The sequence below is a fragment of the Sturnira hondurensis genome, unplaced genomic scaffold (genome assembly GCF_014824575.4).
Source record: "Sturnira hondurensis isolate 20B ecotype Veracruz unplaced genomic scaffold, ASM1482457v3 Scaffold0024805, whole genome shotgun sequence".
NCBI classification, from domain to species: Eukaryota; Metazoa; Chordata; class Mammalia; order Chiroptera; family Phyllostomidae; genus Sturnira; species Sturnira hondurensis.
The window spans coordinates 41,530-58,491 of record NW_028097436.1 but is presented as its reverse complement, the minus strand read 5'-3'; the positions used below and the strand labels follow the sequence as shown (position 1 = coordinate 58,491).

At 43.4% G+C, this 16,962-nt stretch overlaps 1 protein-coding gene and 1 non-coding gene across 4 annotated transcripts in view; one reads left to right on the top strand and one right to left on the bottom strand.

Moving 5' to 3' along the window:
* ZNF496 (zinc finger protein 496) overlaps window positions 1-16,962 on the top strand; it is a 34,471-nt gene that overhangs the window by 8,127 nt on the left and 9,382 nt on the right. The gene's annotated exons all lie outside the window — the stretch shown is intronic.
* LOC118981878 (small nucleolar RNA SNORA33) lies at window positions 937-1,066 on the bottom strand. The gene has a single exon (XR_005065426.1). It is a non-coding gene; the product is annotated as a small nucleolar RNA SNORA33 (small nucleolar RNA).

Sequence of the window (16,962 nt, the reverse complement as noted above, 5' to 3'; positions counted from 1 at the left end):
TCATCCACAGTGTAGCATGTGTAGCATGTGTTAGAAATTCCTTCCTCATTAAGGCTGAATGATATTCCACGGTGTGCGTATAAGCCACTGTGTTTAGCCATTCATTTGAAGATTTTATTTATCTTTACAGGGGAAGGGAAAGAGAGAGGGAGAGAACACCAATGCATGGTTGCCTCTCGTGGGTCCCCTGCCGGGAACTAGCCTGCAACGCATGCATGTGCCCTGACTGGAAATCGAACCACAGTCCTCTGGTTCGAAGGCCCGTGCTCAGTCCACTAAGCTACACCAGCCAGGGCTATCCATTCATTCTTTGATGGACACTTGGGTGGCTTGCACCTTCTGGCTACTGTTAATAATGCTGCTTTGAACACAGGTGCATTTAAAGTTTTGTTTGTTTTTTTGTTTATTTGGTAATTGCAGACTCACATTGTAAGAAATAATAGTCCCTTTGTACTCTTTACACTGAGTGTTAAGGTCTTATGGAAATACAATACAGGGTCACAGCACATTAATACACAGGATATGGAATGTTTGCTTTCAGAAGGACCTTTCCTATTGCCTTTTACAACCACACCACTGCTCCACTGGTCTCCAATAACCACTGATGTGTTATTCATCTGGTAGTGTTGTTTCTAGAACATTAACTAGGTGGGAGGTAGGCTCTTTTCAATTAGCATATTTCTGTGGTTCTCTGACCACTGTTTTGCATGTGTCAGTAGTTTGTTCTGTTTTTATTGCTGAGGAAGAACCCATGGTACGGATGAAGCACGGTTTTGCTGAACCGCTTCCCTGCTGAAGGAGACCCAGGCTGTTAACAGTTTGGGGCATAGTGCAATTGTTGGGTTGTCTGGCGTCTTTTTACATTCCCAGTACATTCTCCACATCTTCACCAGCATGTGGTGTTGCTGCTTTTTATTTTATTTTTAATTTTTTAAATCTTAGAGCCATTTTCAGGGACCGTAATGACTTCAGTGTGTTTAAGACTTATAACATGGCTTTCCTCTTGGCAGCTCTCTCTAAATTTCTGCAGAAACCTACTCAGGTGAGCAGACTTACTGGTTGGCTTTCACTGTTTTTTATTTTAGCCATTCCATTTATTTTATCTCTAGCCACAAGATACACAGTGACATGTCCTTAGGATTTAAACTGCATTTCTGTATGGCCAGTGAAGTTTGTTATCTTTTCCTATGCTTGTCTGCTGTCTGTATCCGCATGACATTTGCCCACATTGTAATTGGGTCATTTACTTTTGTTACTGTTGAGTTTTGAGAACTCATGATATACTCCATATATTTGTTCTTTGTTGGATGTATATTCTGCAAACATTTCCTCTCATCACAGCCTGTTCACGGGGTCTTTAGCAGAGCCCAGGTTTTTAATTTGGATTAAGTCTGATTTGTCAGTTTTTTCCTTTGAGGATCATGCTTCTGGTGTAAGAGGATTCTGCCTAGTTTTGATCCCAAAGATATCCTCCTATGTTTTTTGCTTTAGTTATACATTTTACATTTAGGTCCAGGATACATTTAAGTCTACAATCTATGATCTAAGGTGGAGAATTAAGTCTCAGGTTGTTTTGTTTTGATTTTGGGGGTTTTTGCTAGTGGATGCCCAGTTGTTTTGGCACCTGAAAAGCTCTTCTGCTCTGTTGTCAAAAACCAGTTAAGTGCATTTATGTGAGTCAAACTTGGGTTCTCTGTTTCACTTCATTGATGGATTTGTCCTCTCCACTAAGAGTATACATTTCTACGTTAGTTTTGAAGTTGGGTAATTTTATTCTTTTTTTTTCAAAATTACTTTAGCTGTTTTCATCTCTTTGTCTTTCTGTATGCAGTTTAAAATAGCCTTGCTCACATGTGCACAAAGTCCCACCGAGGCCGTGGGTAAGAGTTTTGTCAGGCCGTGTGTCAGTTTTGGTAGCGTCGACATTGTCACTATCTGAGTCTTGTGATCTGTGAATGCCCGGCACCTCCCGTCCACCTTCCTTCTCTGACTGTCATTGCTGTTCCACTGTATAAGTTGTGTAATTTTTGTGTTAGATTTATACCTATGTTCTTTATTTTTTTGAGCAATTGCAAATGGTATATTTTTAGTTTTGTTGACAATATGATAATTTGTAGTATAAGAAACACAACAGATTTTTGTATGTTTATTTTATATTCTGTGACCTTGCTGGATTTATATGTCACTTTAAGAAGGGTTTTTTTGTGCATTTGTTTCTTTTTAACTAGAGTCCTGGATCTTCTATGTAGATAATCATGTCATCTGCAAATAAGGACAGTTCTATTTCTCTCCAGCGTGTATGTCTTTATTTCTCTTTCTCGCCTCATCTCATTGGCTAGAACGTCCAGCACAGTGTTGGACAGCAGTGGTCCAAGGGGGCATCCATGCCTTGTTCCCAGTCTTAGAAGGACAGTGTTCATCTTTCACCATAAATATGCTGTTAGCTGTAAGGTTTTTTGTTTGTTTGTTTCTTTTTTGTTTTGTTTTAAGAAATAGAGTTTTGCGCCCTGGCTGGTGTAGCTCAGTGGATTGAGCACAGGCCTGCAAACCAGAGGATCGCGGTTCGATTCCCAGTCAGGGAACATGCCTGGGTTGCAGGCTGGTTCCCTGCAGGCCAACTCCCAGCAGGGGACGCACAAAAGGCAACCATACATTGATGTTTCTCTCCCTCTCTCCTTCCCATCTAAAGATGCATAAATAAATAAAATCTTTAAAAAGAAAGAAATAGAGTTTCTAGGGTTTTTAAAAATTTTTATTTATTTATTTTTAGAGAGAAGGGAAGGGAGGGAGAACGAGAGGGAGAGAAACATCAATGTGTGGTTGCCTCTTGTGCACCCCCTACTGGCCCGCAAAGCAGGCATGTACCCTGAGTGGGAATCGAACCAGCAACCCCTTGGTTTCCAGGCTGGCACTCAATCTACTGAGCCACGCCAACCAGGGTGGTTTTTGTAAATTCTCTCTGTCAAGTTGAGGAAGTTCTGAGAGTTTTTATTGTATAGGGGTATTGAGTTTTGTCAGAGCCTTTCTGCTTCAGTTTTTGATGAGCATGTGAATTTTCCTTAGGCTGTTAATATGGTAGATTATGTTGACCGAGATTTTAAAATTCTAATCCAGCCTTGCATCCCTGGGAGTCAACCCCTTATTGTCATGGTATAAAATCTCTTTGTATATTGCTGGGTTTTGTTTACTGTTAATTGGTTAAGGATTTCTGCATCTATTCAGGAGTGGTATAGTCTTTGTTTTTCTTCACCACCTTTGTCTGGTGTTGGTGTCAGGGTAATACTAGCTTTACAAGATGAGTTTGAAAGTATCCTAACCCCCCCACAATTTCCTAAAAGACATTGTGCAGAATTGGTGTTAACTCTTCTAACATTTGGTAGAATTCTCTAGTGAAACCACATGACTTTGAAGACTTAGAGGGGGCATAGCAGAAGTGGTATTTTTATTATAGGTTCAACATCCTTACTGGGAATGGGGTGTTTCACACTACCTGCTTCATAGTGGATGATCTGGGCTGGTTTGTGTTTTCCAAGGGGTTGGTTCTTTTCAGCTTAAGGTGCACGTTTATGTGTGCGGAGCGTTTTGTTCATCGCATTCCTTCACCATCTCACCCTCAGCAGGGTCTGTTGCAGCCCTGCTTTATCCCTGGTGTTGGAGATGCGCCCTCTCTTTTTCTTCCTTGTCAGTCTTGCTGGAGGTGTCAGTTTTATTGATCTCTCCGAAGAACCAGCTCATTGTTTCACTGATTTTTTCCTACTCTTTTTGTTTTTACAATTTTATTGAATTTTTTCAATGTGTCTTTATTTTTTTTTTTCATCCTACAGGCTTTGGGTTTATTTTACTTCTCCCTTTCTAGGTTCCAGAGGTAGGAGTTTACGTTGTTCATTTGGGACTTCTTTCTGGTGTAAGCATTTCTAATGCAGGCTCTTTAGCACTATAAATGTCCCTCTTAGCACTGCTTTAGTTATGGCCCACAAATTGTGAAATGATGCTTTTATTTTCATTCATTTCAGTATATTTGGTATTTCTCAAGGGGTTGGTTATTTAGAGTATGTAGTTTAATTTCCAAGGCTTGTAGATTTTCCTGTTAGCTTTCTATTTTTTTAAAAGATTTTATTTGTTTTCTTTTAGAGAGAGGGGAAGGGGGAGAGAGAGAGAGAAGGAGAGAAGCCTTGATTGCTTCTTGCACACACCCCACTGGGGACTCTACCCACAATCAGACATGTTCCCTGACTGGGAATTTAACCAGTGGCCTCTTGCTTTGCAGGATGCTGCCCAACCAACTGAGCCACCCTTTCTGGGGTCCAGGAAGCTTTCTATGATTGATTTGTAGTTTGATTTCATTGTAATCACAGAACACACTGTCACTTCTTTCTGATTTGTTGGGGGTTTCTTCTCCTGGGACCTCGATGGCCCAACCTATGGTCTGTCTTGTATATTATTTTGGTATTTGAATGGAACATATATTCTGTTCTTGTTGACTGTTCCATAAATGTTGATTAGAGCCTATTGGTTGATGGTTCTATTAAGCTCTTCTGTATCCTTGCTGGTTTTCTGGGTAGTTGGTTGTCCTTCCAGTTTCTGAAAGAGAGATGTTGATGCCTCCAAGTGTGGTGATCCTTTAAGATCTATCATTTTCTGCCTGTGCAACTCTCTGTTTGGTGCACATACATTAGAATTGCTGGTCACATGTTTACATGCATATTTAGGAATGCCTTCTTGGGGGGTGGGCCTGCTTATTATCATTAATGTCTCTTATCATTTTCTTTGTGCTCAAGTTTACCTGTTATTAATGTAGGTACTTTTCCTTTTTTTTTTTTTAAGATTTTATTTATTTATCTTAGAGGGGAAGGGAAGGGGAGAGAGAGAGAAAGAGAAAGAGAGAGAAATATCAATGTATGGTTGCCTCTCATTCGTTCCCTGCCAGGAACCGGGAACTGGCCTGCAACCCAGGCATGTGCCCTGACTGGGAATCGAACCGCGATCGTGTGGTTCGCAGGCCCACGCTCAATCCACTGAGCTGCACCAGCCAGGGCAGTACTTTTCCTTTTGATTAATGATTTCATAATATGTACTCCCATCTTTTTACATCCAACCTGCCCACATCATTGTTTTTGAAGTGAGTTTCATTCATTCATTCATTTTATTTATTTATTTATTTATTTATTTGAAGTGAGTTTTATTTAAATAGCAAATACGGGCAGACCTCATTCATTGTACTGCATTTTGCAAACACTGATTTCATCAACATTGAGGTGTGATACCTTCCGCCAGCAGAAACATCATCACTCACTGAGGGCTCAGGTGATGGTTGTTTTTCAGGGAGTGCTATTGCACACTGAATAGACTACAGTGCAGTGTAAGCATAACTTGTGTATGCTCTGGGAGTCCAAGAGGGTTGTATGACTTGCTTCGTTGTGACATCTGCTTCATTGCAGAGGTCTGGACCCGCACCCACAGTCTTCCAGGCCTTCCTGTAGTTGAGTCATGTTTTCTAATTCACTGCCAGTTGCTGTGTTTTCACTGGTATATTTAGGCCATTTGTATTTTAACATAAGTATTGACATATTAGGGCCTAAATATGTCTTTCCCCTCTTCTGGTTTTTGCTTCTGTTTTCTTGTTCTTGCCTTCTTGTGGGTTACTTACATTTTTTAGAACGCCATTTTAATTTACCTAGTGTATTTTTTTTATATTGTTAGAGAAAACATATTTAGTGATACTTGTTTAAGGGTGGTGAGGCAGACTTTATCTAGGACCATGGTGGTAGGTATAAAATCACCACAGTGGGGTTTTACAGTATGGGACAGAGATTCGGCTCAGCTCCAAACACAGCATGGGCAAGAGGGGATTTGTAACCATGGAGCGGGGTTGGGGATCAGTGGGTGGAAGATTACTAAGAGGATGCATGAAGGATAAGGGGGACTTTTGGGTGGTCTGAGACCCAATTTATAATATGGAAGGGTTTCCCCCACATTTGGAAGCACTCTCAAAGACAGCATGGATGCCACAGGCAAAGGGCTCAGCCCTGCAAGAGTGCCCGCCCACCTCTCCCACTCTGGACACCAGGCCCATGCCAGGCTCATCCATCTACTTACTGGCTGACTCTCAATCAGAGGTTCCCACAGTCCCCTCCTTGGGTTTGATTAACTTGCTAGAGTGGCTCACAGAACTCAGGACATTTTACTCACTAGATCACTGGTTCATTATAAAAGAATATAGCTCAGGAACAGACAGATGCACAGGGCAAGGTGTGGGGAAGGGTTGGGGGCTTCCCTGCACTCGGAGCCCACCACCCTCCCCGCAGCTCCACGTGTGCACCAACCAGAAGCTGTATGAACCCGGTCTGTTTGGGTGTTTATGGAGGCCTTATTGTTGTTGTGATTGATTAAATCATTGGCCAGCAACAGTGGGTTTAACCTCCAGCCTCTTTTCCCTCTGTGGAGGTTGGCGGAGGGCTGGGACTGAGTTTCAAACCTCTAGTCACTGGTTTGTTCCCTTGGCAACCAGCCCCCATCCTTAGATAGGGTTCAAAGTCACCTCAGTAACATAACTAAGGACCTTTGTTGCTCTTATCACTTAAAAGTTTTAGGGTTTTAGGAGATCTGTGCCAGAATTTTGTATTTGTCCAAATACAAATTACAAATCACTGGGTCACAGTGGGCATTCTGTCCAAACTGACCTAACAGGATTATTGCTAAAGACAGGCCAGGTGATCAGACAGCACCTGGGTCGGGGGCTGGCGTGAGGCACCTGTTCAGATATCTAGGATGTTGAGATATCTGGGGTGACCAGATATGGGGGAGAGAAGGGGATTCTTATAAGGAGGCGCACAGTTGGGCCCAGGAGTAGGTTCAGGAACCTGACCAATGTTTGTTAACCACAGAATTTTTGTCAATATAGCATTTTCAGAGATTATTCTGGTATTACATTATATATGGAGTAACTTACCACACCCTCAACTTCTCTTCACTCTTCCCCTTTTCTAGCACAGTTGATTTAAAGAGTTCCTTTGTTGCATTTATAAGCACATCCCAGTGTTACTTTTTGCTTTAACTGTCAAGCCTTAGAAATTTAAAAGAAGGAAAGCCTATTGCATTTACCCATATTTTGTTTTATCATCTTCCTTTCTTAAGCTTCCTTCTTTTATTATGAGGGGGTGGTAGGAATTTTCCTCTGCGGTTCTAGGTTCTTTTGGCTGGTCTACTAGTTAAATGTCCATGAGACAGATTAACAAGAGGAAATAACCAAATTTAATACATGCAGACACATAGGAAACCGACAGAACCAGAGGGTCCAGACAAAGGTAGAATGAGGAAGGCGTGACCTGGTCAGCTGGGAGCCAGGGCTTCTGAGAGGAGGGCGTGGCAGGACCAAGAGAAGAGCAGTGCTCAGTGATGAGAACATCATCACCCTCTGGGGGCTCAAGCTCAGGTATTTCTGGAGATAACTTATCACAGGCAAGGAAGGCCCGACTTAATCTCTTTGGGGGACAAGTGTCTGTGGAGTCCTTGGGCCTCCAGCACCCTCATCTTGAACAGGTGTCAGGCTGAAGGCTTCATCCTTTGTCGTGTCCTTGTTTCCGTTCTGTGTAGCACATCTCCTGCCTCACCTTGAGGAGAAGCACTCTGGTGGTGCTCAGTTCTGGACTTACCTGGACTCATCTGAGAGGTCTCCCTCCCTGTTCACCCCTGAGGGCTGTTTCCTCCTGAGGTGGCATTGGACGCTGGCGGCCAGAGATGGGATTCCTCTGAATTTCCTTTCTCCCTGCAGGGAAGATGGGTATTGGTTTTTTTTAAGATGTTTCTCTTCTGTCTTTAGTTTTCAGAAGTTTATCATGATGCATCTTGGTGTGAATTTCTTTGGATTATTGGCTTGGGGTTTACTCTTCTTGAATCTGTGGCTTTATATTGAACTATGAAATCTTGAGCCATTTTTTCTTCAGGTCCTTTTCCAGCCCACCTGCTCTTTCCATCCAGGACTCTCCTTACGCAATTTTACTCTTTTATTTCAGTGTCAGGTGTACCTCCGGCTCTTTGCTTAAGGTTTCATCCATGTTCTCTCTGTTGTTTAGATTGGACAGTTTCCCTTCCTGTCTTTCAGTTGGCTGATCCTTTTCTCTGTCCTGTCCATTCTGCTACTGAGCATGCCCTGAGTCCTTTGTTTCATCCAGGCGGCCCCAGAGATTTTGTGGTTCTGTTCCAGACCACCACCATGAAGCAAACATTGCAGTAAAGTGCGTCATACTTTTTGGTTTCCCAGTTCATATAAGTTGTGTTTATACTATTCCGAGGTCTATTAAGTGCCATGAAATTGTCAACAAAAAAACAATTATACATACATTAATTTAAAAATACCTTATGTGCCCTGGCTAGTGTAGCTCAGTTGGTCGGAGGATTGTCCTGTAACTGAAAGGTTGCTGGTTTGACTCCTGGTCAGGGCATAAACCTAGGTTTAATCTCTAGCCTGAGTGCATACAATCTCCAGGCACCAACCCCTGAGGGCAACCAGTTGATGTTTCTCTCTCCCACTGATGTTTCTCTCTCTCCCTTCCTCTCTCTCTAGAAGCAATGAAAAAATGTCCTTGGGTGAGGACAAAAAAACCCCACCTTATTGCTAAAAATTGCTAATCATCATCTGAGCCTTCAGTGAATCGTACTCTTTTTGCTGGTGGAGGAGCTTGGCTTGGATGTGGCTGCCTGCTGACTGAGAAGGGTGGTGGCTGCTGGAAGTCTGGGTGCCTGCAGACATTTTTTTCCATTGAATATTACAGTTTTAGGTATACAATGTAGTAAACTTAGTGAGATCATCAACAGCTTAAAAAAGGACCAGTCAGAAATGAAGGCTACACTAACTGAAATGAAGAGTAATTTACAGGGAATCAACAGTAGAGTAGATAAAGCCAAGAATCAAGTCAGCTCTTTGGAATACAAAGAAGCAAAAAACACCCTCCCTTACTGGAAGATTCTGTTGTAAAAATTGGCAAGATTTAGAAAGCGGAAGCATGTTACATGTCCCCAGTCACCCCCGAAGATGCACAGATGTTCGATGCGCTGTCTTCTGGACCTCACTGTCGTGTCTGTGTCTTGCCGGGGTCACGCCGTAGATCCTCATGCACAAGTGTAAGCATTTCCCCAGAGGACACAGAAGCTCACTAGGTGTCTGGCGCTATTGGTGGGCTGTCGCTGAGCGACTAGAGGGCCGCTGCCCAGACACCCATGCTGGCGCTCTGGCTGGCTTCCCCACTGGTTTGTGAGTGTCCTCCCGTATCTTTGCAGATACCACCAAGGGTCCCAGGGGGGAAAAGACCTATATCTCTTTTGATAGCACGTGCTGCCTCCTTTTGGGGGGGACTCTGTAGAGCCAGACGCCCACAGAGGACTCTGTGCTGGCTCAGGCCCAGGCCCAGATTCCTCTCATATTTTGCTTATGAGAAGTGGAGGCAGTTAGCATCTTCTCTGCATTGAGGGGCTGTCCAGGAGGGGAAAACCTCCTTTTCTCTACTTTCTTAGGTTCAGTGGCCAGTTCCCTGCAAATGGACAAGAGAGATTCCCAGGAGACAACGGCTGATTTTACCTGCCTCGCAAATGAAATGAAAATCCCAGACAGCAGTCAGAGATGATTTACCATTTTCATGGAGAATTGACAAAACAAAGGAAAGGGGTTTTGAGCCTCAAGGGGCAGAGTTGTGGGCAGGGAAATATCCCTGGGCACTGACAGAAGACAAGGGTTATTCAGTAGTTTGCTGTGCTGATCTGGGTTGATAAGAGTCGCCAGTTCTATCTGGTAATCCAGGGTCAGTCTGCCCTTCCTGGTAGGAATGGGGATTGGGATCCCTGGGTAAAGGAAAATTCAGACCCTGCCTTTCACAAGGAGGGGAGGTTGAGATAACGTCTGAGATCTTCAGTTCTCTGTTGGCTTCAGCTCAAAACAGTCTTGGCCAAGCTGGCATGGTGTGGAGTAGGTTATTTGATCCCCTTCAAGACCAACATTAAGTTCGTTCTTCTAAGCCTGTGGCTTCCAGAGGCCTGTCTGCCATTTTGTGTAGCTTGTCCCCAGGGGACAGGCTTCCCTCATGCTGGCCCCTGCCTAGCAGCATAGCCACATGGGGACCCTCCCAAATGTAGCATTCAGGCTGCACCCCAGACCAACAGAGACAGAATGTGTACTTTTGCCCCTATTTCCGAGTGAGTCAGAGGTACGTGGAGTTTGAAAAGCCCCGTTTCAAACTCCCAATTTCAACTCTGGTGAGGTCGTCAGTGATGTGGGCTGTGAAGGGTTCAGAAAGAGAAAAAATGTGTAGAGAATAAAGTTTCTATTTACTGTCCAAGAAAAGAGAGGGGCATGGAGTGGAGAGATACACCAGCATTGAGGGGTGGGGGCTTTGAGCTTGTATTGGATTATAATTGCATTAAAAATGCCAGGGGTGGTTGCTGTTGTTTGGCCCCTAGGCTAACACAAGGCTACAGTTCATTTCAAAGTTATCTTCCTCCTGTGGCTGTAGGGAGCGATTAGTTCTGTTCTTGCTTCCAGCAGTTTTCTTTTCTGCGGACAAGCTTAGAAGACAAGCAGTGTTTAACAAGGGCGTGGGCCTGCCAGCTAATGGTGCCACAATAGCCAGTGGGGCTGGCTTTGTCTTTTGACACTGTAGAGTTTGTTTTGTTTTGTTTTGTTTTGTTTTGCTTTATTATTTCTCAATTATCAACCAGACATTTTTGAAATATTCTAGTTATTTATTTTTAACCTTTTCTTTGGAATTTATTTCAAGCCTGGGGAAGTTACAAGAATAGAACAGAGCCCTGCCTGGTGTGGCTCAGTGAATTGAACACTGGCCTGGGAACCAAAGCGTCATCGTTCAGTTCCCAGTCAGGACACATGCCTGGGTTGCGGACCACATCCCCAGTAGAGGGTGCACAAGAGGCTACCATACATTGATGTTTCCCTCTTGTCTCTTCCTTCCCCTCTCTCTAAAAGTAAATAAACAAAATATTTTTAATATATTTTATTGATTATACCATTACAGTTGTTCTATTCCTCCCCTTCATTCCCCTCCACCCGCACCCTCCCTCCCCCACTATTCTCCCCCCCCTTAGTTTATAACCACGTGTCTCAATTTCTTTAGATTCTATATTTCCCCCACTATTCTCTCCCTCTCCCCTATCTATTTTCTACCTACCATCTATGCTATTTTCTGTGCCTTCTCCCCCCTTCTCCTCCTCCTCCTCCTCCCACCCCCCTGTTTCTAACCCTCCATGTGTTCTTCATTTCTATGGTTCCACTCCTGATCTAGCTGTCCTCTTGGTTTGCTTTTGTTTTAGGTGTGGTTGTTAATAACTGTGTGTTTGCTGTCCTTTCACTGTTTATATTTTTCATCACCTCTTTCTTATATAAGTCCCTTTAGCATTTCATATAATAAGGGCTTGGTGATGATGAACTCCTTGAACTTGACCTTATCTGAGAAGCACTTTATCTGTCTTTCCATTCTAAATGAAAGTTTTGCTGGATAAAGCAATCTTGGCTGTAGGTCTTTGGATTTCATGACTTGGAATACTTCTTTCCAGCCCCTTCTTGCCTGTAAGGTCTCTTTTGAGAAATCCACTGACAGTCTGATGGGTACTCCTTTGTAGGTGACTGTCCCCTTATCCCTTACTGCTTCTAGGATTCTCTCCTTCATTTTAGTCTTGGCTAGTGTAATTATGATGTGCCTTGGTGTGCCTTCCTTCTTGGGTCCAACTTCTTTGGCACTCTCTGAGCTTCCTGGATTTCCTTTGCCAGACTGGGGAAGTTCTCCTTTATTATTTGTTCAAATAAGTTTTCCACTCGTGGCTGTTTCTTTCCCCCTTCTGGTACCCCTATAATCCGGATGTTGGAACATTTAAAGATGTCCTGGAGGTTCCTAAGCCTCCCTCATTGTTTTGAATTCTCATTTCTTCATTCCTTTCTGGTTGGATGTTTCATTCTTCCTTCTGGTCCATTCCATTGATTTGAGTCCCAGTTTCCTTTCCATCGATATTGGTTTCCTGGACATCTCCCTTCATTTCAATTAGTTCAGCCTTCATATGTTCCTCTAATTTGTGACTGTACTCTACCAATTCTGTGAGCATCCTGATAAATAGTGTCTTGAATTGTGCTTCTGAGAGGCTGGCAATTTCTCAGTCGCTTAGAGTTATTGGCTCTGGGACTTTGAGTTCTTCTTGCGCCATCTTTTGGGCTGTTCGTGCCTGTTCCGTAGCAGGATCGGAACCCTAAAGTGTTCACTAGAGCAGGGCAACTAAGTCGCTGGGTTGTGACGTTGTATGTGGGGGCGGGGTCAAAGAGGGACAATGGCCTCCCTCCGCCGCCTGTTGCCGCGACCCCCACCGTCACCACAGCCACCACCGTCACCAGGCCCACTCGCCTCACTCCACTGCACGCGAGTGTGCCACCGCTGTCAGCCCTCCACCACTGGGTTTGCCCCCTGGGGCCTGCGTGGTCCGTCTCGCTGCACGCGAATGTGCGACCGCGGTCAGTCTGCCCCGCACCCCGACTAGTTCTGGGCTGCCTGTGCTCCTAGGTCTGTCCTGCCCGACCCAGCTCCGCTGCTGGCTCCACCTCTCTTACCGTCCTCGTTGAATGGTTCGTAGCTGTTGGACTTCCGTATAATTCCGTTTTCTGGTCTCTGGGTGTGTCCTAGTTCTCCAAAACTTTTGTTGTATTCAAACTTGGTTGTGGGAGAAGGCACAGTGTTTCCACCTATGCCTCCATCTTGGCGGAAGTCACAAAATATTTTTTAAAAAAGACTACTACAGAGACTTCCAGATACCCTTCACTGTAATTTCCGTATATTTGTTCTCCCTTTCCCTGTCTGTCTCATCTCCTGTCCCTACACACATTTTTTTCTGAATTTTTAGAGTGAGGTGCAGAATTTGTGCCCCTCTATCTATTAAGACAGAGGTATATTTTCTAAAAGCTAGGACAATTGCTTTCCTAACCACAATACAGCAGGTTCTTGAACAACGTAGCTTTCAGTGTCCTTTCATTAAGGAGGGGAAAAGTCAGTTCCAGGCTGGGGACAGGGCCACCTGCTGTCCGAGTAGATTTGGCTGTTCACCCCACATCTGTGTGGGCTTCCTCTGGGGTCTCCAGTTTCCTCCCTTGTCCCAAAGATATGCACAAGGGCCACTGGTACGCCTCTCTCCTTTGGTCTGAGCGTGGGAGGGCAGCTATGAGTGCCTGAAAGAGAAGAGTGTCCTGTCCAGGCCGGGTCCTACCTGTGCCCTGAGCTGCCCCTCAAGGCTCCTGCCCCCACGACCCTGAAGAGGACCCAGCACGTGAGGAAGTCGTTTTCTTACGCGTTCTTACTAATCTTAAATGTCTGTCAGCTCGCATTTATTTCAAGGTTTGATGGGAGAAGTGTTTTGGGTCTTTGTTTAGAAGTTTGGTGATGTTTTTGTGACTAGAAATATGCTTTAGGAACTTGGTCTAGTTTATATCAATTGGCCTCTGATCAAATTGGTTTCCTTATTTGTTGTTTTGCGTACAGTCATGGTTTACAAGAATCTATCGTTAGCATTAAATAGGGACTTACTGTGCGTCTGTCGCATTCTGGAAATGTAACGTTTAACTAGTACATTCCAGGTTGGCGCGCGTTTTGTTGTCCTGGCTCCGGGGTTTCCTCCTTGGGTTTCCCTCTTTGTTGCGGCACTGGTGACTGGGGGATAAGGCTAGGCTGCCGTCAGGTGCAGCTCACCGAGGTTCGGGTCCCACCTTGCGGCAGGAGTGCCAGGCCGGTCGGGTCCTTCCCAGGGTGCCGTCCAAGTGGTGTGCCCCACAGGGGTCCCGTCAGTGCTGGGCACCAGGGTAAGGCTCTTAGGTAACTTTTAATATGACATATATAGAAATCGGGTATGATTGTTCTATAAATAGATTAACTTTTTTTTAGGTTTTATTTATTTTTAGAGAGGGGAAGGGAGGGAATAAGAGAGGAAGAGAAACATCAGTGTGTTGCCTCCTGCGTGCCCTGCACTGGGAACCTGGCCCACACCCAGGCCTGTGCCCTGACTGGGGATCAAACTGATTCTCAGGCAGCACTCAGTCCACTGAGCCACACCAGCCAGGGCAACATTGTTTTGTCTTATTAAAAATGTTTATTTATTGATTTGAGAGAGGTGGGAAAGAGAGACAGGCATCACTCTATTGTTTTACATATTTATGAATTCTTTGGTTGATTCATCTTTGTGCCCAGACTGGACATTGAACCCACAACCTTGGTGTATAGGGACAGCTCGGTAACCAGCTGCGCTACCTGGCCGGGGCGGCATTGTTTTTAATATTCCCCAAAATGATGAATGAAAATGGTGTCTACAGCGTTACTTTTTAAACAGATTTTGAGCTATAAGTTGTATATAACACACCTGTTTAAATGCAAAGTGTAGAGGGTTTTTCAAAAATGTCTGCACTGAGTACCAGTACCCCAATCAAGACACAGAGCATCCCCAACACCCCAAATTTCTCTTGTGCCCCTTGCAGTGAAGCCAGGCTCTCATGCCCAGGCCAACACTGACATCCTTTTTGTCTCAGTAGATTCACTCTTGCTGAGTTTCATGTAAATGGAGTCATGTGGGCTGCCACATCTCAGGTCAGGCTCCTCTTACTCAGCCCAGCGATTTAAGCGTCCTTCTCTCTGTGTGTTTCAGAGGTTTCATCCTTTTCATTGCTGAATAGTACTCCACTGTACAACTGTGTCACAGGTGGGTTACCCACCAGCTGGTGATAAGTGTTGGGTTCACTGTAATTTTTGCTGGCTGTGAATGAAGTGCCTGTGAATATTGACATGTAAGTCTTTCTGTGGACGAATGTTTTCATTTCAGAGGTAGGGGCCTCGGGTGGAGGTTGTCGTGGGGTCAGCATGTGGCTGTGGCTGATGTGCATAGTGCTCACCACTCATTCTGCCACAGGCATGTCACATCTTCACCCTGCTTGGATGTTGTCTTTTTTTTTTTTTTTTTACAAAAGCACATTCTGGCTATTGAGGGGAGATATGTAATTGTGGCTTAATTTATCATTCCCTGTTGACTAATGAAGTTGAGCATCTTTTCATCTGCTGTGGGTCATTTATGTGTCGTTTGGGAAGTGTCCACATACTTTGCCTATTTACTGGGTCGCTTGTCTTACTGCGTTTTAAGAGCTTTTAAAAATATCTGTGTTTGTGGGTAGAAGTCCAGTGTTGGATGTGCATCTTGGGAATATTTCCTTCCATTCTGTGGCTTGCCTTTTCATTGTTTTCATTATGTTTTTTAAAGATTAAACATTTTTAACTTTGATGAGGTCCAGTGTATTGATTTTTTTTTTATCACTTATGCTTTTTGTGTCCTAACAAATCTTTGTCTACCTCAAGTTCACAAATAATTTTTTGGGAAGTTTTATAGTTGTAGAAGTTACTTTTTGCGTATGATACAAGGCGTAGGGTTCCTTTCTCTCCCCTTGCCCCCATGTTGATATTCGCTAGTTTGTCGCCATTCACTGAAAAGATTTTCCTTTTGCCTTTTGAATTCCTTGGCACCCTTGTCAAAAATCAGTTGTCCACACATGTCTGAGAATTTGAGCCCAACCTCAATTAAGCTTTGCTTTTATTCTTTATTCCAATATCACTGTAATGATAGTATGTTTTGAGGCTGGTTACTACTGTGAGTTCTCCAGCTTTCAAAATTCTTTGGGCTGCTTCTAAGTGCTTTGCTTGCCCATATACATTTTAGAATCTTCCTGAAGTTTTTGCTTGGGATTGCACTGAATCAATAGTGCGTGGTGGGCCATATTGACATCTTGTTAAGTCCTTCACTTCTTTGTTCTCAGTGTTCATTTGAAGAACATGTTTTATAAACACTTTCCCTAAGAATTCCACGGTTTTTGATGCTATTGTAAATGGTCTTTTAAAAAAATTTGTTACCTAGTTTATATAGAAACAATGAAATACAAGTGGTTTTTGTTACATTGACTTTCTATCTAGAAACTTCGTTAATTTTGCTTATTAGTAACAAGTAGCTTTCCTGAAGATTCCAAAGGATTTTCTCATTGGGTTGTGGGCATTTTAGCTTCTAGGCCAAGGCATTTAAAGTGTTTCTAGTACGTATTTATGTATAGTGACAAGATGATTGTTGAAATTTCATCACCTTAAAAAAAAATCTTTATCAGAGCAATCATTGATTTTAGCCCTGACCAGGGGTGGCTCGGGGTCACCAGGTTGATTCCCAGTCAGGGCACATGCCTGGGTTTCAGGTTTGATCCATCCCCAGCTGGGTGCTTGCAAGAGGCAACCAGTTGATGATTCTCTTGCACATTGATGTGTTTCTCTCCCTCTCTTTCTTCCTCCCTTCCTCTCTCTCTAAAAATAAATAAATAAAATCTTTAAAAAGATAATAGTGTTTTATATTATATTCATATTTTATATACTAATGAATGTGAGCTTTCATGTATTTTAATAATTGCTCTCTTGCTCTCCTTCTTTTTTCATTGACATGAAAGGTTCTTCCACGTGTCCTAAGGGCTCTGTGTATCTTAGCCCTCCCTCTCTGCCTCGTGAGTGTGTAGGTCTGTTCTCTGTGTCGCTGGCCTTTCAGTCCCCCTGGTGCTGTTTCATTACTGTAGGCGTTTGTAATTTTTGTGTGAATATCTGCCCGTTGCTCTTCTTATGGTCCCTCTCTATTTTTAATTTCTGATAGCCATTTTTTCCTTTTGCTGTATTAGGGCTTTTATTTTTGTAATAGTTGTGAACAAGAATCAGAATCTAGTTTTATTTCTGAATAGTCAACCAACTATATCAGATACATTCAACCAACTATATCAGACAAAAGTCATTTCTCTCTCCAATGGTTATTAGGGCTGTATTTTTTCTTGTAGATTAAACTTTTGTGTGTACCAAATTTGGTTTCTGGACTTTTACTTTTCTTTTGTGTTGGTCTATTTTTGTTCCAAAACCACATTTCCGA